The sequence below is a fragment of the Piliocolobus tephrosceles genome, chromosome 4, assembly GCF_002776525.5.
Source record: "Piliocolobus tephrosceles isolate RC106 chromosome 4, ASM277652v3, whole genome shotgun sequence".
NCBI classification, from domain to species: domain Eukaryota; kingdom Metazoa; phylum Chordata; class Mammalia; order Primates; family Cercopithecidae; genus Piliocolobus; species Piliocolobus tephrosceles.
The window spans coordinates 56879299-56901138 of NC_045437.1; the positions used below are offsets into that span (position 1 = coordinate 56879299).

General features: G+C 39.3%; 1 protein-coding gene and 1 pseudogene across 3 annotated transcripts in view; both read right to left on the reverse strand.

Moving 5' to 3' along the window:
- Positions 1 to 21840, reverse strand: part of KIF2A (kinesin family member 2A) — an 86049-nt gene that overhangs the window by 50663 nt on the left and 13546 nt on the right. The gene's annotated exons all lie outside the window — the stretch shown is intronic.
- LOC111541594 lies at positions 3031 to 7146 on the reverse strand (annotated as a pseudogene).

Below are 21840 nucleotides of genomic sequence, written 5' to 3' on the forward strand. Positions count from 1 at the left end.
CTCCGACTCAAAAAAAAAAAAAAAAAGTACTAAAAGTAACTACCCTGACATTTGAGATAATCATACTTTGGCTTTTCTTTATAGTGTTATCACCTTTAAATGTAACACACTCACATTTGAGATAATCATACTTTGGCTTTTCTTTATAGTTGTATTACCTTTCAATGTAATATACACTCACAAATCTAAACAGTTTACTTCTCTTTAAATTGCATATGCATGGATTAACACTACTTTAAGACTTGTGGTTTTTTTTTTTTTTTTGCTCAAGACTATTTTTTGTGATTCATTTGTCATATATATATATAATGTATATAACTTATTTTCACTACAATAGGTATTTAATTGCATGAATATACATTTTATCTATTCTACTATCGGACAGTTGAATTGGTTTTATGCTTCTGCATTTAGCAACAATGATGCTATGGACATTCTTACATATGTGTACTGGTACAAATGTGCAATAATTTCTCTAGAATATATAAGAGAAGAAATACAGAATAATTGAGTCCACATATATAAAACTTTTCTCTTCAGTGCCATGATGTTTCCTATCTATAGTAGCTGTATGATAGTTTGTATATTCATCCATGCCTAAATCTCATGTGGAACTATAATCCCTATATTGGAGGTGGGGCCCAGTGGAGATGATTGGATGGTGGAGGTGACAAGATCACTGGGGTGGATTTCTCATGAAGGTTTAGCACCATCCCCTTGGTGATGAGTGCTGTCCTCACGACAGTGAGTTCTGTTCTCTGGCTGTTTAAAAGTGTGTGGCATCTCCCTCTCTTGCTCCTGCTCCCCCTTAGCCTTCATGAGGCCTTCCCAGAGGCTGAGCAGATGCCAGCATCATGCTTCCTGCAAAGCCTGCAGAGCCACAAGCCAATTAAACCTCTTTTCTTTATAAATTACCTACTCTCAAGTATTTCTTTATAGCAATGAAATATGGACCTAACACACAGTATCAATAATGATTTGTAATTCCCCTAGCAATTACTCGACATTCATGAAAACACTTAATATTAGTCAGATTTAATGTATCAAATATGGTTCTAATTTCTCTGATTTAATGAGGTTTTGCCTATTTTTGTGCTTGTTAGCCATTCAGGCCTTTTGAATACTGACTTGAGTGTTGAGGCCTTTTTCTTTTGCCTGCTTCTCTACAGGAATTCTATATATATTCTTGGTATTAATCTTTTGTTGTATGTATAACAAATATTTTCTACAAAGTTGTGGCTTATCTTTTCATGTTCTTTATGGTGCCTTTTGATGCATTTAAGTTCTTGATTCTAATGTAGTCAAATATATGTTTTTCCATTATGGTTTTTTTTTGTTTTTTGGTACATTATGAAATTTTTCCTAAGATTGAGATCGTAAAACAGTCTCTTACCTTTTAAAGTTTTACAAGCCGGGTGTGGTGGCTCAGGCCTGTAATCCTAGCACTTTAGGCGGCTGAGATGGGCAGATCACTTGAGATCAGGAGTTTGAGACCAGCCTGGCCAACATGGTGAAACCCTAACTCTACTAAAAATACAAAAAATTAGCCAGGTGTTGTGGTGGGTGTCTGTAATTCTAGATACTTGGGAGGCTGAGACAGGAGAACTGCTTGAGCCCGGGAGGCAGAAGTTGAAGTGAGCCAAGATCATGCCTCTACACTCGAGTCTGGGTGATAGAACGAGACTGACTCAAATAAATAAATAAAATTTTACAAAACCTTTCATATTTGGGACCTTAATCCATTGGCATTTTGATATTTTTTCTATAACACAATTTCCTTTCCAGGACCATTTTCTGAAAATCCCCTTTCCCCTCTACTTATCGGCAATACTACCTATGTCATAGTTCAAGCATACATGCATTAGTTTATTTCTTTATCCCTGAACTAAAATTATACTTAGTATTATAGCTTTGCTTATTTTTTTTTTTTTTTGAGACGGAGTCTTGCTCTGTCGCCCGAGCTGGAGTGCAGTGGCCGGATCTCAGCTCACTGCAAGCTCCGCCTCCCGGGTTTACGCCATTCTCCTGCCTCAGCCTCCCAAGTAGCTAGGACTACAGGCGCCCGCCACCTCGCCTGGCTAGCTTTTTGTATTTTTTTTAGTAGAGACAGGGTTTCACCATGTTAGCCAGGATGGTCTCGATCTCCTGACCTCGTGATCCGCCCGTCTCGGCCTCCCAAAGTGCTGGGATTACAGGCTTGAGCCACCGCGCCCGGCCAGCTTTGCTTATTATTAAGTCTTGCCATATAGAATAAGCCCTCCTGCCTTATTGTTCTTTAAGAGTCTCTTTGATGTTCTTGGCCTTTTGCATGTCTATATAAACTTTAGAATCAGCTTGTGAAGTTCCAAAAATCATATAAACCAATAATCACGAAACAATGCCTGTTGGGATTCTGATTGGAATTGCATTGTCTGTTTCGTTCTGGATTTTTATATCATTAATTAAGAATGATACTGGCCAGCAATTTTCCTTTCACAAAGCTACTTTTTTTTTTTTTTTTAAGAGTTCAGGAGTCTCACTCTGTGCCCAGACTGAAGTATGGTGGTGTGATCATGGTGGCTCACTACAGCCTGTGATCCTCCTGCTTCAGCCTGCCAAATAGCAAGGATTACAGGCATGCACAACCATGTCTGGCTAATTTTTTTGTAGAGACAGGGTCTCACTACGTTGACCAGGCTGGTCTTAAACTTCTGGTCTCAAGCAATCCCTCTGCATCAGCCTCCCAAAGTGCTGGGATTACAGGTGTGAGCCACTGCTGCCAGCCTCTCATAACAATCTTATTCGATTTTGGTATCATAGTTATACCTTTTTTTTTTTTGAGACAGTCTCGTTCTGTCGCCCAGGCTGGAGTGCGATGGTGTGATCTCGGCTCACTGCAACCTCTGCCTCCCAGGTTCAAGTGATTCTCCTGCCTCAGCCTCTTGAATAGCTGGGAGTACAGGCACGTGCCACCACACCTTGCTAATTTTTGTATTTTTAGGACAGACGGGGTTTCACCACGTTGGCCAGACTGGTCTGGAACTCCTGACCTCAGGTGATCCACCCACCCCAGCCTCCCAATGTGCTGGGATTGCAGGCATGAGCCACTGCGCCTGGCTGGTTATGCTAATCTTATAAAATGATTTTCTATGACAGAGTTTTGCCTTTCCATACTCTAGAATAGTTGTATTTGGTAGGCACTTGTTAAACCATCTTACTTTGCATTATTATAAGATCCAATTTCCTTAATAATTATAGAATTATTAGTTTTTTATTGTTTTCATAATTGTATTTTTCTAGGAGTTTTAGACAAAGTTTCCATATTTTTGGCATCAAGCTCATAGTATCTGTTTAATGCCTCTGGCATCTGATATGATGTCAACATTTTCATTCCTAATATTTTGGTAAACTTTTTTCTCTTAATCTCACCTGGGATTTGTTCATTTGTCTTTCCAAAAATAATCTTGGCTTTGTTGAGCCTTTTTTATTAGGTTATTATGTACTTAATTTCTGCTATTATTACTTCTTTCTTTCAACTTACTTTGGGCATATTTTACTGTTTCTTCCCCTTAAATTCTTAAGATGAATGCTTAAGTCATTCACCATCCTTATTCTTTCTTTTTTCTTTATAAGCAGCTAAAGCTACACATTTCTTTCCCAGAACTGCTTTAGCAGCATCTTACAAGTTTTTACATGTAGTATTTTTGTTATTGTTCAGTTCCACCTATTTTTCTAATTTTCATGATTTTTTGTCTCATGAGTTATTTAGAAATGTTCTCAAATTCCACACATGGGAGTTTTCTAGGTATCCTGTTAATGATTTTTAAAGGTGAGATAACTGACCAATCAGGACAGACAGAGCCACAATAATTGGTCAATGACTTTCCCAGTGCACAGTGGCTGAATACCCCTGTATTTCTACCATAACTGTACTGGGCTGCCTTGACGGAAAATTTCTTATAAATCTAGCTCTAGGAGCAAATCAGCCCCATTTAAAAACCAACATTTTTAAGAGGAGCCACACAAGTCCTTGTCTTCAAACAATGGAACTGATTCTGACTCTCCTTTTTTAAAGTCTCTTTCTCCCACATCATCCTACAGGAATCACTTTTGACATCCATGCCTGCTTCAGCCTCACCCATCTCTTAGAATTCCTATTCCATTACTAATCCATGATCTTGTTTTTGAGCTCAGCTATGCCTTTTTGGTTTCCTCTTATGTGTTTGAGACAGAAGAACGCCAATACATGAACTTTAGTGTACTATTTTGACCAGAAGACTCAATCCATCTTTAAGTCATAAGTCATATTCATAGAAAATGAAGTCAGATTTGAAAATTCTAAGTTTACATTGTTACATAAAATCAGTACTACCATATAAAAGATAACTTATAGTTTCAAAAACTCTATGGCTTTTTAAAACTTAAAATCCAGAGACATATTTAAAAGTTTTCCATTTTAATTCAATCTAGTTGTAAAGATAAATTAGTATAGAAAATGTCATGTTAGAAGTAAAACAAAACACTTGCAAATAATTTTTTTTTGATTTTTTATTAAAATATATTTAATTAAAAATAATACCCACTGTGGCACTCTCCTCCATTGAGAGGGAAAGGGTGATGAGGAGGGGCTGGCAATGCCTACCCCTAGGAATCCGGACAAGCCCTGCCTCCCAGGTTCCCCTCCATATCCCCAGCTTTCCAACAGGCTTTGACCTCCAGGCAATTGGTTCAAAGTTGCAAGTGCTTGTGGCCCTCCTTTGAGCTCCTCCAGGCCCACCCGTGTACAGAATTCAAGGGCCACCTGGACAAACTCTGTGCTTTTTCTCATTCTTGGGATCCTTCGTTCATGCTACAGAGAGGATCTGGGGGGCAGAGTGGAGTCTCCACTAGCCGGGGTAAGGGAGGAAAAGGACAGTAATGGGGGACAGGGCCAAGAAGAGGGATGGTGATGAATACTCCAGAGCAGGATCGGGTAGCAGGGCACTGGGTCACTCAGCATGTATAGCCCTTCCAGGCCCAGTAGCTCCATGCACAGCTCATCTTCCAGCCCTAGCCCCAACTCCAATCCTACTACTGACACCTCAAAGCCAGACACAGCAGCCAGGGTTGCTGCCATCTCCTTAGAGAAACCTGGGGAGAAGTCTCCTATGAGGATGATGTTAAGACTTGAGCCACAGCAGGAGCAGTGGGGGGTCAAGTTCTGGTAGTTGAGGGTGTGGGGATCCTGAGGGCTGGCCACGGGCCCCTCACCTTCTAAAAATCCAGGCCCTTTGGAAAAGCCAGGGGGATCCATCACCAGGCTGGTTTATGGGCTCTCCATGCTGAACTGCTCCAGTTCCCCAGGCTGAAGTCACTCATTGGCCAGTGAAGACTTGCCCAACCCCAGGGGGCCAAGGTGGGTAGTATTCCACAATCCAATTGCCTGCCCAGGGGCTGCCCACCTGCACTGAGCAGGCCTGAGAGGGCAAGTCTGGCTGCTGCAGAGACTTTGGGGTATGTGGCTGGATGTGTAGATTACTGGTCTCCAGGGGGATACCCTGAGTGATGGAAGATAGGATGGGTGACATTGGCAAAAACTGTTTAGGCTGCTCTGTTGGGACCTTCTGGCATCAGCTGGACCCGCAGGCAAACTTAGGGGCTGAGGGGTACAAGGCAGTGGTGGGGGGGAGGCCCAGGAGTAGAGGTTGAGTAAATTAGGGGCAGATGAAGAGTAAAGTGGAGAACGAGAGGAGGAGGAGGAAGAGGAAGAGGGGGAGGGGAGGAAGAGGAGGATGAAGAGGGGGAGGAGGAGGGGGAGGGCCAGGGTACTTAGTGAGGGGTGGCCCAGGAAGGTAGTAGACAGGGCATGGTGGGCCAAGGAGGACGGAGGTAGTGAGGGGTGGCTGTGGGAGCCCTGAAGATGGATCTGAAGACTGCTCAGGGAAGCCTGGAGATCAGGATTGCTTAGGGAGGACCACAGGGATGGGTGGCTAAGAGGTGAACAAAGTCCTGGTGCATCATGACCTGGGCCCAACACCAGGCCCAGGCCCTCACTAATGCCCAGGTGAGTCATGATGTGAGTCAAATTGGAAGTACTGTTGCCCCTATTCAGACTAAGGTAGGCTGTCTCCTCAGGGTCCAGGCGGGTGGGCAGTGCTGGCGGAAAGTGCAAATTGGTGAGGTCAGGTAGGGACCTCCTCCCATATCCAGTACTCATGGCAGGTGGAAGGACAGGCACATTGACAAGCTGGCCAGGAGATGGAAAGGTATTAATTCCAGGGACTTCATTAAGACCAGGGTCAGGATGAAGGTGATGACAGCTTCTAAATATCCCATGGCTTCAGCAAATGCTTGTCACCTAGGAGAACTTCTCCTCAATAGCAGGTACTTTGGAGTCCATTTTACCACCCAGAAATGTTGGGTGGGCGAGATGCTGGGAGATGTGGGGCCTGAATAAGTATCCTGGGAACTGGGGTTCATCACACTTGTGTGAAGGGCAGAGTCAGAGCTTGTCCTGTTAAATGCAGATGCTAGGCAAAACAGGTACCCCTTCTCTGCAGGGAAATTGTCCCAGGGGATAGTCCTTAACCAGCTGGACACTTGGGGAGGAGGTAAGTAGGCAGGACTATAGGAGAGCTGTCAGTGTGGTAGGGTACTGGCAGAGAACTACCATACCGGGAGCTCCTTCTTTACGGCAGTTGCAGTTTTTGAGTGTGTAACTGGGTGGAGCCGATGTTCATTATCATCTCTTCGAGGTCCGCTGCGTCCTCAGCCTGACACTGCTTCTTGCAGCGTGATCTCACTAAACTTGCACAGATTGAAAGCCAAGGCTGTGGCTGAACAAGGCTCACTTGCCCCTGCCCCCGATGTCACCATCTTCCTCCCCTGTTCCTTCCTGACACCCTCACAGTACAAGCCACTGTTCCTTCCTCAACACCTCCCAGCATCCTACTCCAGCCGTAGCCACTGCCGCCTCAGCCTCACGAAGAGTTTTGGAAAGTACAGGCAAACCCTGCAGAATAGCTCCCCAATCATTATTTTCCCAATAGAACACCTCTTGGTTTTCAATACCAAAACCTCCTAAAATGTACTTTTCTCACAATGCAAGATTTTTCTGGCCAATATTTATGTAAAGAAACATTTATATTTGTATGTGACAAAACTCAATTGGCATTTTAAATAAAAGAGTGTGCAAGAAAAGTTTGGAGCTACATTCCAAATATAATCGATAGACTGTTAGAATCACAGTAGACACAAAAAATCATGCCAAGTTATCAAAGTGATACAAAATGTAGGTACAGGATGATGCTTTTATCATATTCAGTATGAGCCATTTACTAACACAGTTTGCTTGTCCTCAATGTATTTCTATAGCCTCTCATATATTTGTTTAGCCTTTGTTTTATTTATTGCTGAGTATCTAAATACTTAAGAAAATGGAAGAAAACAGTGGGAACAGGCAAAAAGCAATTATAATGGAAGAAAAGATTTTACTATATATAAACCTGATCTGTTAACCTCATTGTTTACTGATCACACATGATGATATTTTACTTATACAAAGGTAATTAATAGTGGTTAGTTACATTTCTGAATGTGGTTAGGAAGTTCATGTTGATAGACTGCCATTTTTTCCCATTTAGTCTACATTCAACCATTTGACCTAAAAAAATATCAATTTCATATGGTTCAACTTAATATAAAAGTAATGTTCACCCCAAACTTAGATGTCAAAAATTTATAAAAATAAAATCTGCTAAATGAAACATAATATTTTGAAATATAATCTTTAATCAAAGCCATTTTATGTTTAGCTGATTTTAAGAAATATTTTTTACCTCATTTAAGGTTCAACTTTTTATTAGGGTGAAATTAAAGGGAAAACAGTTCAGATCTCAACTTTTTAATATCTGTTGGTAAATATCAAGACACACGATTTTTAAAAAGAAAAAAGCCACAAATGACTTAACAGAACACACATGCAAATGTAAGCCATCTTTGCTTCAGTGAATAAAAATAAACACATGGAATTCATATTTCAAGACTTCCTAATCTTTCAGATAGTTACTTAAGATCTGCTATTAGTGCTATTTGTCATAAAAGCTCATATATTCATTGAGCTGTCAAAAACAAGTTTTACATGTTGACAATTGCCTTTTGGTCTCTGAATACAGGATCCTATTATATGTTTTCTAGTTCACAGCTGAGTTCACAGCAGCTGTGAGGCTAAGAAATGCCAGCAACCAATTAGGCTGGCATAAACCTTGTCTAGCATATAAAGTATAATTTGGTTGCAAATGGAGGAGACAAGAGCCAAAATAAGTCAGCCAAGAATACTAATAAAATTTCATTACAAGTATTTAAAAGTCAGAATATTAAAAATCTAACAAAAATATGTATTTTATTAAGAGGATATAGTAGTAGAACGTTAGGAAAAATACAAAAAAGCAACAATCAATTATTTTCAGATCCAAGCAGTTTTTTAAAAGGTTGCAGTTGTTTCTGACATACCTAGGATTACAAACTCTATTTTTTTTTTTCTATTTCTAACTACCCTAATCATAGGATTGTGGTATATGACCATACATATGCCAAGTCTTCCCCCAAAGTGAACATTATTTTTATCAGTTCCTCTTTGGATGTTTGTATGAAAATTTTTCTTCATACTTTTAAGATATTAAGACCTTTATAATTTTGTTTTTTTTTCTTGAGACGGAGTCTCGCTCTGTCACCTAGGCTGGAGTACAGTGGACGATCTCAACTCACCAGAACCTCTGCCTCCCAAGTTCAACAAGCAATTATCCTGCCTCAGCCTCCCAAGTAGCTGGGATTACAGGCATATGCCACCATGCCTGCAATCCCATAAAAAGAATTTTTTTTTTTTTAGACAGAGTCTTGCTCTTGCTGCCCAGGCTGGAGTACAATGGCGCGATCTCGGCTCACCGCAGCCTCTGCCTCCCCGGTTCAAGTGATTGTCCTGCTTCAGTCTCCCGAGGAGCTGGGATTACAGGCATGCGCCACCACGCATAGCTACTTTTGTAATTTTAGTAGACATGTGGTTTCTCCATGTTGGTCAGGCTAGTCTCGAACTCCCGACCTCAGGTGATCCGCCTGCCTTGGCCTCCCAAAGTGCTGGGATTACAGGCATGTGCCACCGTGCATAGCTACTTTTGTAATTTTAGTAGAGATGTGGTTTCTCCATGTTGGTCAGGCTGGTCTTGAACTCCCGACCTCAGGTGATCTGCCTGCCTTGGCCTCCCAAAGTGCTGGGATTACAAGCATGAGCCACCACGCCCTGCCTACACCTTTATAAAAATTTCAAAACCTAAATATGTATAAGAACAACAACTTAAATTATTAGCAAAAATAAAACTTCAGTTATAAGATTGTTTATAATGGCTATTTCCAAACCCTTTGAAGTTGTTTAAATCTGTTTTGTTTAAAGTATGATAAATTAAAAATATAACAAATCAATGCTTTATAAAATATTACTACAAAAAATATAATTTAAAAATTTTTACACATATTTTTAAAAAGTAGTCACTGGTGATTCACATGAATACAGCTATGTAAAGAAAATTAATAGGAAAATCTAGCTTACATGCCAATAAATTAAAATATAAAGTGTATCTATTCTTGATAAAACCTCTAGCAACCCCTTCCATTTCCAATCAGAATACCACCAAATAATTTAAAAGCATTTTTAATAGACTTTTAAAAATATGCTAATAAAACTAATTATCTCCTGTACCTCTCAAGCAGCAACTAAGAGGAAAACCTGCATAAATATCCATTCTCAGAAGAACAAAGAAATATTACTCTGAATTGTAAAATCACACATTCAGACCAAGTGTCTGGCAGAACAATGTTGTTTCCAGAAGAAGAGTACAATACATAAGCTTATTCAAAGTGGTTGGTAAACAGACACTTGAAGGAAATACTTTCTTCCAAGTCATTCCGCATCAGATAAATTATCTTAGAACACACTGACGGTAAAACCTTTGCCACTTCACATCAGGTGATTGATTAAAACTTGTCTTAAATAACAGGTTTTCCATCTTTCTTTCTTTTTTGAGACAGGGTCTCACTCTCGCCTAGGCTAGAAATCAACGGTGCAACCTTAGTTCACTGAAACCTCTGCCTCCCGGGCTCAAGTGATCCTCCCCCCTCAGCCTTCCGAGTAGTTGGAACCAGAGGTGCCTGCCACCACACCCGGCTAATTTTTATACTTTTTGTACAGGCCGGTTTTTGCCATGTTGCCCAGGCTGGTCTCAAACTCCTGGGCTCAAGTGATCTGCTCACCTCGGCCTCCCAAAGTGCTGGGTCTATAGGCATGAGCCACTGCACTGTGCCCGGCCCCATTTTTCTTAAATGATAATTAGGTACATAAAATAGTGGTTCCAATCAATTGTATATTTAGTTATTAAAACAACTACCACTGTAGAATCCAAATTCAAAAATTGTACTGCCATCTTTCCAAGTTAAATCATAGAAAAACATGTTAGTAAGCTTTCATTGTCTAAAGAGGTTTAAGATTGGTCTTTTAAAACAGATACAATTCCTTTTTTCAGCTTATTAAAAGAATTCTAAAAGGATGCTCCTTCAAGAACATGAAAATAATTCTCCTCTTTAATATGTTTATATTATAATCTTATCATAACCGCAAAATGGAGAAAAGTTGGGAAAACAAAGATTGTCAAATGTTGCTTTAAAATAGACTAAAATGAAAAGGATGCTACAAAAAAGCATTATTTAGAAAGTAGAAGTTAACTACACAGTAATATTCATAGTAATGTTAACTACACTAATAGTTACACATTATATCTTGGTTTTGCCAACTACCTCAAAGCAGTTATTATTTATAATCTAACAGTAAATGTCAATTTATTCCTAGGTGCCACTGACCAGTAAATGAGGACAGAAAGAAATTTGATTTGTTGGAGGTCATGCAGCAGGTCAGCAGCAGATTCAGCACAAGTCAAAGTCTCAAACTCTGATATTCAGGTTGTGTTAGCTAATCTAAGCAGTGAGGAAAAGAATCCTTCATGAGGACTATGTAGCATTACACCTTCTTCAATAGCTTTAGTGGAACAAGAAGCCATTAGAGAAGGACATAAATAATGTCTCAGCTGACACTGGTAACAGTGCTGTTGCTGTTTAGTAAATCTCTGGGGAATGTGACTTCGCCAAACATAGAGACTTTTCTGTTTGGTTTATCACTCTTAAGATGTTAGTTTTTTAACTAAACCAAAAGTTTTAGTATTTATTTTCTTAGACATTAAACACAAACCTGAAAGTCTGACACAAGGAGAGGAAAAAGGAAATGATATAGCTAAGGTTTTCATTTAGAAAATACAACTTAAAAATGGGACAAATTTTATTCATATTGAAAACAAACTATGAATTTTCAAATTCTTACCTCATCTATTGTTTTGAAAAGGGATGTAAAAACTCAGTAGTGCTCAGTTCCTATGGGCTGATGGGGAAACTTCAGATCTGTTGAGCTGCACACTAACAATTAAGGTAGCATTATTATTTAGAAGGGCCCACTGTGCAGCTTTTTAGAAAAGTTTCATTCAGAATTTGCATAAGAATAATAAGAAAAATGTCATAAAAGAGCTATGATAGCATCAAAAAGTATTAAATCAGGCACAGTGGCTCACGCCTGTAATCACAGCACTTTAGGAGGCTGAGGTGGGTGGATCACCTGAGGTCGGGAGTTTAAGATGAGCCTGACCAAAATGGAGAAACCCCGTCTCTACTAAAAATACAAAATTAGACAGGCGTGGTGGAGCATGCCTGTAATCCCAGCTACTAGGGAGGCTGAGGCAGGAGAATCACTTGAACCCCAGAGGCAGAGGTTGCAGGGAGGCGGAGGTTGCAGTGAGCCGAGATCAGGCCATTGCACTCCAGCCTGGACAACCTGGGCAATAAGAGCAAAACTCCGTTTCAAAAAAAAAAAAAAAGGTATTAAATCACTGTAGTTTCCTAATGTTATTCAGCATATTTGGGGCTGGGGAAAGGCAGGGTTACAACACAGTCCAAAACCACTTGTAAAGAGAACAAAAAAACCAAAATTCTAAAATCACGATGTAATATGATTATGATTCTAGCTGAAATAGTAACAATGTTAAAAAAAAAAAAGTTAACTAAATCTCAAAACCTATAAGTCTCAATTAAAAGGTTGTTCTTCATATCTACATTCCTTTCGGTAACAGACTATACTAAATGTATCTTTACTCATGTGTTAAAGAATAAAAGATTTCCTATTTAGAATACCAAAGACTTTTACAGTGGTGGTGTTGAAGCAACATGTTGCCAAAAGTTCAAAATTCTGAAGAACTCTTTCCCAGGTGTTCTCCTGAACACACTTAAGCAATGCTATCTAATTGTGCCCTGGCTTAAATTTTTATTTACCCAAAAGGGAATTCCATACCAATATAGCTGTGCTATTCTGTGAACTTTTCACAGCTACATATACATATCACCTTCTCTTATGCATACATCGTAATGAGACAGGGATCTTGTGGAATGTTTTTCAACTGTCAGTGCAATGTTACTATTCCCCTACTCTGTCATCCCAACTGCTGCTCCACTCTACTTATGGGAAGCCTATGACGATAGTGGCCCTGAGTCACGGAAATTTCTAATTTCAAAGCGTGGCCAATTTCAGTTAGGGGAATAAATGATCACTCTTCTAAGCCCTTTTACCACTAGGGTAAAATGTATATTTCAAATTCAGTGCTGCCAGAACTAAAGATACATAAAGAAGAATGAGATCATTGAAGCTCCGTGTGGCAAATAAGGCTAAAGTCAGATTATGAGTTTGGTTTCGTACATGTGAAGTTTAAGATACCTGTCCAGTGGAGATATGAAGTAGGCTGTCTAATAGACTGGAGATGGTCAAAGCTGAAGAAAAAAGTTTGGGGATTGTCAATTCAAATCATGCATTCTCAGTGGGGGTGATATCCCCAAGGTGGTAAAAACTGGCTCTTTGGAAGGGCAGATCTTAGATACTACAATGGTTTATGGCCCTTCGAAGGGCCACAACCTGTAAATAGATGTAGAGAAATTTCACTGCGAAGGGGTGATTAGGCAATAAAGTAGTCAAAAGGCTTCTCAGGCAGAGCAATAATGGAAAAAAGGTTTGCAAAACACCAATATAGACAGTATTTTTTAAGACAATCAAAGTGGATGTGACCACTAAGAGAATGAGAGAAGTTCTGATCTTTAAAGTTCTGTACAGAGGTCAGGGAAATGAGAGACCAGCAAAGGAGATCAAGAAGTTACCAGAGAAAAAGAAGAAAAATCAGAAGAGTAGTCACAGAAGCTAAGTGAAGGTATTTCAAACAAAAGGGAGTGAATTAACTGTGTCAAATGCTGCTAACAGATCAAATAAAATAGGAGCAATGCCTAAAAGTGAGAGTAGTCAAGAGGTTTTTGTTTTTTCTTTGAGGCAGTGGTTGGATCTCAACTCACTGCAATCTCCACCTCCCTGACTCAAGGAATCCTCCTACCTCAGCCTCTTGAGTAGGTAGGACCATGGGCATGTGCTACCATGCCCTGCTTACCTTTGATAATTTTTGTAGAGAAGGAGTTTCCCATGTTGCCCAGGCTGGTCTCAAACTCCTGGGCTCAAGCGATCTGCCTACCTCAGCCTCCCAAAGTGCTGGGATTACAGGTGTGAGCCACCACACCCAGCCTAAGAGGATTTTTTTTTTTTTTTTGATGGGAGAAATAACAGCATTCCCATATTGATAGAAATGATTCAGTGAAGAAAATAACTGTTGATGCAGCACAGAGAGACCACTGAAGTTGTGACTGGGCAGGTGAAGAGAGGTAAGATCCAGCATACGAGTGGAGGAAAGGGGCCTAAAAGAGGAAGAGAAAAAATGTGTCCTCAGTAAAGTAAGAAAGGGAGTCATAGGCACAGATGCTAGTAGTTGGGTAGATGTGGCTGACTTGTAGTTCTTTTCTGGTTGCTTATATTTCTTGGTGGTGAAAAGACAAGCAAGGCCATTTTGCTGAGAGTGTGGGTAAGCCAGGGGCAAACATCCTCAAGGAATGAGGAAAGTTGGCAATATCAGTAAGATTTCTATTTGATCCCAGCACTTTGGGAGGCTGAGGCGGGTGGATCACGAAGTCAGGAGATCAAGACCATCCTGGCTAACACAGTGAAACTCTGTCTCTACTAAAAATACAAAAAATTAGCCAGGTGTGGTGGGGGGCACCTGTAGTCCCAGCTACTTGGGAGGCTGAGGCAGGAGAATGGCATGAACCCGGGAGGCAGAGCTTCCAGTGAGCCGAGATAGCGCCACTGCACTCCAGCCTGGGCGACAGAGCGAGACTCCGTCTGAAAAAAAAAAAAAAAAAAGATTTCTATTTGAGAAACCAGATATATGGTGTCTCCACTAACCAACAGACAGAATGCAAACATAGAAATATGGGGATAAAGGCAATGGATTCCGTTTTTGGTAAGTTTTAAGATAGTGGCAGGAAATACATGTGATAGTATCTAAAAGTAGATCAGAAACCAAGAGAAATATTTGGTCTGTAGAGGCATTTTTTTTTTAACTTTTACTTAAGGTTTGGAGTTCATATGCAGGTTTATTACACGGGTTAAACTGCATGTCATCGAGGTTTGGTATACAAATGATCCCAACACCCAGGTAGTGAGTAGAGTACCCAATAGCTAGTTTTTCAACCTTCCCACCCTCCCTCCTCTAGTAATCCCAGGGTCTATTGTTACCATCTTTGTATCTGGTATTTATCCAATGTTTAGCTCCAGCTTAACTAGTTCATTGTTAACGAACATCCAGGTTGATTACATGTCTTTGTTATTATAAACTGTACTGCAATGAACATACAAGTATAGGTGTATTTTCTGTAGTAATAATTTATTTTCCATTGTGTATATACCCAGCAGTGGGACTGTTGGGTTGAATAGTTTTAAGTTATTTGAGAAATCTCCACACTGCTTTCCACAGTGGCTGAACTAATTTACATTTCCACCAACAGTATGTGAGTGTTCCTTTTTCTCTGCAACCTGGCCAACATCTGTTATTTTTTTGACTTTTTAATAATAGCCATTTTGACTGGTGTGAGATGGTGTCTTGTTGCAGTTTTTACTTACATTTCTCAAATGATTAGTGATGTTGAGTATTTTTTCATATACTTGTTGGCCACGTCTGTCTTCTTTTGAGAAGTATCTGTTCATGTCCCTTACCCATTTTTTTTTTCTTTCAGAGCAGGAATGAAAGTTTATTAAAAAGCTTTACAGTTGGGCATGGTGGTTCATGCCTATAATCCCAGCGCTTTCAGAGGCCGAGGCAGGTGGATCACCTGAGGTCAGGAGTTTGAGACCAGCCTGGCCAACATGGTGAAACTCCATCTCTACTATAAACACAAAAATTAGACAGGCATAGTGGCGGGAATCCCAGCTACTCGGGAAGCTGAGGCAGGAGAACCACTTGAACCCAGGAGGTGGAGGTTGCAGTGAGTCGAGATCATGCCATTGCTTCAAGCCTGGGTGACAGAGAGAGACTCTGTCTCAAAAAAAAAAAAAAAGAAAAAGAAAAAGAAAAGCTTTACAACAGTAAGGAAAGGAAAGAAAAGAAGGAAAGCACAACTTGGAAGAGGAATAAGCAGGCGACTTAAGAAAGCAAGTGTGTCCCTTTGCCCATTTTTTAATGGGACTGTTTGCTTTTTGCTTGAATTGTTTCTTATAAATTCTGGAAATGAGACCTTTGTCATATGCATACTTTGTGAATATTTTCTCCCATTCTGTAGGTTGTCTGTTTACTCAGTTTCTTTTGTTGTGCAGAAGCTCTTTTGTCATTTCTCATTTTTTTTTATTTTTGTTGTAATTGTTTTGGGGACTTGGTCATACATTTCTTTGATAAGGCCAATGCCCAGAATGGTACTTGCCAGGTTTTCCTCCAGGGGTTTTATAGTTTGAGGTGTTACATTTGTCTTTAATCCATTTTGAGTTAATTTTTGTGTATGGTGAAAGGAAGGGGTCTAGTTTCAATCTTCTGCATGTGGCTACCCAGTCTCCCCAGCACCGTTTACTGAATAAGGAGTTCTTTCCCCATTGCTTGTTTTTGCTGAAGACCAGATGGTTGTAGGTATGTGGCTTTATTTCTGGGTTCCCGATCTTGTTCCACTGGTCTATGTGTCTGTTTTTGTATCAGTACCGTGCTGTTTCGGTTACTGCAACTTTGCAGTACAGCTTGAAATGGGGTAGTATGATACCTCTGGCTTTGTTATTTTTGCTTAGGATTGTTTTGGCTATTAGATTCTTTTTTGGTTCATATGAATTTTAGAATAGATTTTTCTAATTCTGTGAAGAATGTCATTGGTAGTTTGACAGAAATAGCACTGAATCTGTAAATTGCTTTGGGCAGTATGGCCATTTTAACAACACTGATTCTTCCTATCCATGATCATGGAATGTTTTTCTGTTTGCATCATCCCTGATTTATTTCACCAATGTTTTGTGATTCTCATTGTATGGCTCTCTTTATCCTCCTTGGTTAGCTGTATTCCTGGGTATTTTATTGTTTATGTGGCTACTGTAAATGGGATTGTGTGCAGAGGCATTCTGAAGAAGAATTTTCATTACAATTTTTTAATTAATTAATTTTATTTTATTGAGACAGGGTCTCCCTCTGTTACCCAGACTGGAATGCAGTTGCACGAACACAGCTCACTGCAGCCTCAACCTCTGGGGCTCAAGGGATCCTCCCACCTCAGCCATCAGTGGCTGGGACTACAGGTACATACCACCATGCTCGGCTAATTTCTACAAGGTTTTTTTTTGTAGAGACGAGGTTTTGCCATGTTGCCCAGGCTGATCGTAAACTCCTGGGCTCAAGTGATCCACCCATTTCAACCTCCCAAAGTGATGGGATTACAGACATGAGCCACTGTACCCAGCAAAAAAATTTAAAGTATTATAAAAAATTGCAAACTTACACAATAGATGATAACCCCCTACATTCAGCTTCACTAATTTTCAACATATCGTCAATCCTACAGCTATTTCTATCCCCACAACTGGGTTATTTTGAAACAAATTCTAGCTATGATATCAACTTATCAGTATTTACTTCAGAATGTATAAGCTATAATTTTATGTGTTTTTAACATTCTCCCTTTTAAAAACCTTTTCTAATATATTTATTTTTCCATCTTTCTCAGAGTTTTTTTTTTTTTTTTTTTTTGAGATGGAGTTTCACTCTTGTTGCCCAGGCTGGAGTGCAATGGCATGATCCTGGCTCACCGCAACCTCCGCCTCCCAGGTTCAAGCGATTCTCCTGCCTCAGCCTGCTGAGTAGCTGGGATTACAGGCATGTGCCACCACGCCTGGCTAATTTTGTATTTTTAGTAGAGATGAGGTTTCTCCATGTTGGTCAGGCTGGTCTTGAACTCCCAACCTCATGTGATCTGCCCGCCTTGGCCTCCTAAAGTGCTGGGATTACAGGCGTGAGCCACCGCACCCAGCTTTCTCAGATGTTTTAATAAAGCTGATTTGTTGTTGTTGTTTTACTAAATTGAATCACATTCCACTCATCTATTTTAAAGTAACATTAAAAAATGATCATGAAAAAAAAAACCCAAAAACCATAAAAGCATCTTTACCATATTTACCATTTAAACTCTATTTCCCATGTATCTCTTAAAGCCTGGTTTTGTGCTGTGCTTACTATGGTCTCTGTAAATACTGATAAATTATACCATATATGCACATATGTGTGTAGGCACACAGATAAAAGACAACCTTCTCCGACCCTTCAACTCTGGTAACAAAGAGATGACTTTGAGACTAGAGTTGCAAGGTATTTCAAGGCCTTACTCATCCTTTACCAAACACTTGCAGCGTATTTGCTGACAAATGCTTAATTTGTTTTCCATGTTAAAAGGTCAAGAACAAGTGTTAAGATGAAGGAAGAACATAAACATTTAAGGTAATATAGTCTATGGAAAGGCCTACATAAGTAGAAGGACATAAAGGTAGGTCTCATCTTGGATTAGACAATGGTTTCTTAGACGTAACAAAAGCAAAAGCAACAAAAGAAAAAACAGATAACTGGACTTAATCAAAATTAAAAATTTTTGTGTTTCAAAGGATATTATCAAGAAAGGGAAAAGACAACCCTTAGAATGAGAAAAAGTATCTGTAAAGCATATCAGATAAGGCAGTAGTATCCAGAACTTTTATACCTCAACAATAAAAAAGATTAATACTGACTGGGCACAGTGGATCATATCTGTCATCCCAGCACTTTTGAGAGGCTGAGACGAGAGGATCACTTGAGCCCACGAGTTTGACCAGGCTGGGTAACACAGTGAGACCTTGTCTCTCCCCGACCCCAATCCCCTCTAAAAAAAATTAGCCAGGCAAGGTGGAATGTGCCTGTGGTCCTAGCTACTCAGGCACTGAAGTGGGAGAATCACTTGGTCTTGGGAGGTAAGGCTGCAATGAGCTATTATCATGCCACTGCATTCCAGCCTGGGTGACAGAGTGAGACACCGTCTCAAAAAAAAGAGAAAACATACCAAATTATAAAGTGAACAAAGGATTTGAACAGATCTTTCTCCAAAAAAGACATACAAATGGCTGGGCATGGTGGCTCAAGTCTGTAATCCCAGAACTCTGGGAGGCCAAGATGGGCAGATCCCTTGAGCCAAGTATGAGACCAGCCTAGGAAACGTGGTGAAACCTGTCTCTACAAAAAATATAAAAATTAGCCGGATGTGGTGTGCACCTGTAGTCCCAGCTACTTGGGAGGCTGAGGTGAGAGGATCAGTTGAGCCCAGGAGGCAGAGGTTGCAGTGAACTGACATCGCACCATTGCACTCCAGACTGGGCGACAGAATAAAACTCTATCCTTTAAAAACAAGAAAACAAAACAAAACAAAAAACAAATGGTAAATGAACACATGGAAAGATGTTCAACATCATTAATCATTAGGGAAATGCAAATCAAAATCACAACAAAACGCCACTTCATACCCACCAGGATGACCCACCAGGACCCACTTCATACCCACCATAAAAAAGATGGAAAATGACAAGTTTTGGCCAGGATGTGGAAAATTGGAACCCTCAAATATTACTAGTGCGAATGCAAAATAATACAGCCACTTTGGAAAATAATATGGCAGTTCCTCAAAAAGTTAAGTATAGAGTTACCATATGATCCAGCAATTCCACTTCTAGGTATAACCTACAAAAACTGAAAACAATTTTCAGTTATTTTATGTCCACACAAAAACTTGTATATGAATGGTATTTATAATGGCCAAAGAATGGGAAACCCAAATGTCTACTGATTAACGGATAGATGAAATGAAATATTATTCAACTATAAAAAAAGTACTGAAAACAAGTTACTATAGTGGCAAACTTGAGTATGGATTATGCTAAGTGAAAGATGCTATACACTAAAGGCTATGTATCGTACAGTTTCGTTTATACTCAATGTCCAAAACAAACAAATCTACAAAGATAAAAAGTTGATTAGTGGCAGATACCAAAGGCTGGAATGAGAGGGGAATGCAGAGTGACTGCTAATGGGTATGAGTTTCTTTTAGGGTTTGTCATAAAAATGTTCTGAAATTGGACAGTGGTAATAATTTTACAACTTCATGAACATACTAAAAAAAAAAATCACTGAATTGTACACCTTAAAGGACTCTTTAGGTTTTAGTTTTAGTAAATAAATTCAGGTTATAATTTTAGTAAGTAAAACTATAATGCTTATTTCTCAAAAAATTTTAACTAAAAAATTACTTTATTCTCATAGACATAATATATGATACATCTTTTATTTTTCTATATTGGCTATGATAGATAAACATCAGAACTTAGATGTTTTCTATTATATGTCTGGACCTCACAAACACTTCATAAATTAAGCATGTTATCCTTTACAGGGTCACTTAAAAAAAAAAAATTCTATAGGCACAGCCTGAACTTCACAATCCAAGCCAGCGTATTTCAAAAGTGTAATGTACACTGTGTGGACAAGAGTATGAGGAAACAGGCATTTTTGCAGATAGTAAGGTAAATTCCTATCTATGGAAGACAAGTCAACAAGATCTATCAAAATCACACACACACAATTATCTGACCCAGTGCTTCTACTTCTAGAATTTTCCCCTACAGATATATTCATGTATGTATAAAATGTCAAGAGTTTAAGACCATTAAATACTACAGTACTGGCTGTGTAGCAGCTACAGATTAGGCACAAATGTAAATGTCATCAGTAAAAGACTGGTTAAATAAATTGTAGTGTATTTACTCCCTAATGAAATGCAGTACAAGAAAGAATGAGACTATTATTTATCTACTCAAAGGTTCTCCAATATATCATTATTATTAAGTGAAAGTAAATTACATTCCAGTACATACAATATAACATCTGTAGGAAAAAGTATATATTTACACATATTTATACTACATGTAAATAGAGATATATAAGCACAGATTTTCCTGAAAAATGAAAAAGAAGTAATTCTCTACAAATATAAGAAGCTAGTAATATTTTTGTCTCTTGGAGAAGAACTGGGTAGCTTGCTGTGGGGTAGGGGTAGGATGGAGACTAATAGATATATACATACATACATATATATATCCTTTTGGAACTTAATTAGCCATGGGACTACACTGCTATTCAAAACAGGTTATTAAAGAGAAAATTACAAGCATGCATTAAAAACAGTGACACACACCTTGTCATGTCATATTCCTGATGCCTGAAGGATGAAACCACACAAGTCAATTTTTTAGAATGTCAAAACTTGAATAGACAGAGCAGTGAAAGAGCAGCTGGAAGTTCATTTAGTCACTGGTTCAGTACATAGCTAATTTATAAAGTGTGCAAAGTGCATGTCCTAGGCAATGGGGAATATAAAGGAACTTGATCTGACCAGACACAAACATATAATACAATACAATGAGTGTTTTGACAGAGTAAAGGGAGGAGACTCTCCACTCATAAAGCAGGGGACCCATCTTAGGCTAGGAATCAAAAGGAGATACAGCAGTTAGCCAGGTTAGTTAGAAGTGGAGTGTTCCAAGGAAGTTCAGCTTGTCTGGAGTATAGTGTGCCTCAAATAAGCGTAAGAATGAGACTGAAGAGGCAAGTTAGTTTGTTCGGGGTCCACCATAATAAGCCATGTTAGACTTGGGCTTCATACAAAGGGCAACAGAAGTAGAGAATGCTTTCAAAGTTTTCAGCAGGTGATCAGAGGGTCAAACTTACATGCCTGAAAGGTTACTCTGAAACAGTAATTAACCAAATTATTGTTTTGGGTTTTGTTGTTGTTGTTAACCAAATTACTCTCCTAAGTGAAGAGGCCTATTAGGAATTTGTTGCAAAAGCCCAGGCAAGACATAATGCTAGCATGACCAAAAGTTATAGTGGTAGGTACAGAAAAAATGCAGGAAGAGTTACTTGAGTCATTAAATTAAGAGATCCTGATAATAGGCTGTGAGGTCAAGGAAGAATAAGGAGTCAAGGAAGACAACCAAGTTTCTGATTGGAGCAATAGAGTGAATGAGAAATACTGAAGTAGACTTGAGGAGGGGGCGATGGGTTCAATTTTGGACATGCTGAATCTGAGTGTTTATGAGATATCCAAGTAGAGATATGCAGTAATCCATGACATATACAAACAGTACATGTCTGTAGCCAACATGGGCTAAAAAGAAGCATTTGGTTTACCCAGAAAGAGAATACTATGTGAGAAGTACTGCAGGGGTAGGATCAAACCCTGAAGAATATCAACACTTAAAGAGAATGGGGAAGAAGCACCTGTAAAGATTAAAAAGGAAAAATCTGAGGAACAGAAGGAAAAGAAGCTCTACTT